Here is a 1586-nt window from a genome sequence, read left to right as displayed (position 1 = left end):
ACCCCCCCCCCCCCAAAAATGTAAAAGTCTTCAGAAGAGTACAGGAAATAAATGTAAACAAGAGTACCTTTATAAATGTAATGTGATAACTTTACAGTTACTGAGTGAAAGAATAGTGTCATATAAAAATAGTGAATGGGATCTTTATTAAAAGGACATCAAGCTTCTAAAAACTACCATATATTCTTAGAAAGAAAGCTCATAGGAAGATAATACATCAAATAAAAACTGAAAGTAGTAAGATAAAGGATCCTATACTTCCTAAATTTGCCTTTCTAAATACCTATGGCATTTGCTGTAGATCCAAACATTTAAATCTTACTGACTACTTATAACAGTACTAAGAAAATGAAAATGTCAGTCCCATCATGGAAAAGACAATTTAGAATAAAGAAGTAATATCTTCAGCAGAGTTAAAAGGGTCAAAAGCCTGAAATCTTAGGGAAAAAAGCTTGACAAAATAAGTTTATTTTAAATTTCTAATTAAGTATTTATTCCTGTGTAAGAGTGAAATAAATTCTATGACTGAAGAGGTTTTCAAGAAAGTTGGTAGGTCAGTTACCATTACATCAGTGTCCAATGCCCGAAAGAGGGCAAACCAGTTTGATTGGATAGTGCACCAACTGAGTTCAGTTTTCAGATGTTAATATCAAAGTGTATGATAAAATACATGCAACAAAAATTAGATAAACTTTGGGTGAAGACTAATTTTCTAATAATATAAGAGCTGTTATTCAGATTGCTGCAGAACAATCTATATGCATTTGAGGACGTCATTGAGAGGAAAACTGCAATTTTTTAAGCATTTAGGGCCACATGCCTCTACAGTACTGTTACTGAGAGCAGTGACTTCCTTACCCTCCTTCTATCCTGCATGCCACCCCTCCTAAGAAACTCCTGTTTATCTTCAAAGCTAAACCTCTTCTATGCAGAGCACAAGACCTTCTCCTCATGAATGTATAGCCTGTAGAATTCTCCTAGGCAGTCTAATAACTCATTAGCCTAACTTTATTTTAATTCAAATGTTAGTCCTCCTTGATGACAGCAATCTGTTTACAAAAAAAAAAAAATAATTAGGAAAAAAATGAACAGCCTTTGATAGATATTAACTTATTCTTTTTTCTAATTATGGATTGCACAGGGTTTTACTATGATTCAGTATAAGAACAAAAGTAAAACAGAATGTGCATTGAATTTAAACAATCTGATAGTTGCTCAATCAAGTTTTTGCCTAATTTTATGCAATGAAGTCCGTTGAGTGAATGTCTTTATGTTGTTTTGAAAATTATAGACTAGTCCTCACATCTGGAAAATGAATTAATTATTGTATTAACTACTAATATTCAGCAGAAAGGGAATACTTAAATGATATCTTTTATACTCAATTCTGTTTTCTCCAGCAAGAGAATATAGATCTATCTAACTATCTATATGATATCTATATATCTATGAGGTAGCATAATATTCACAATATTTACCTCCTCTCTCTCTCTCTCTCTATATATATATATACACACACACACACACACACACACACACACACACACACACACACACACACACACACACACACACACACTTATAAT

At 32.5% G+C, this 1586-nt stretch overlaps 1 protein-coding gene across 4 annotated transcripts in view; it reads right to left on the bottom strand.

The window, feature by feature from the left end:
* CDH19 (cadherin 19) overlaps positions 1 to 1586 on the bottom strand; it is a 99036-nt gene that overhangs the window by 75179 nt on the left and 22271 nt on the right. The window contains exon 3 of one of the 4 annotated variants that reach the window (XM_019524739.1): positions 859 to 1049. The exons of the other annotated variants lie outside the window; for them this stretch is intronic. The gene's annotated coding sequence lies outside the window, so the exon portion shown is untranslated. The remainder of the gene's footprint in view (positions 1 to 858; positions 1050 to 1586) is intronic. 4 annotated transcript variants of the gene reach the window in all.

The sequence above is a fragment of the Gavialis gangeticus genome, unplaced genomic scaffold (genome assembly GCF_001723915.1).
Source record: "Gavialis gangeticus isolate Ggan-Ray unplaced genomic scaffold, GavGan_comp1, whole genome shotgun sequence".
NCBI classification, from domain to species: Eukaryota; Metazoa; Chordata; order Crocodylia; family Gavialidae; genus Gavialis; species Gavialis gangeticus.
This window is presented reverse-complemented; position numbering and strand designations above follow the sequence as displayed.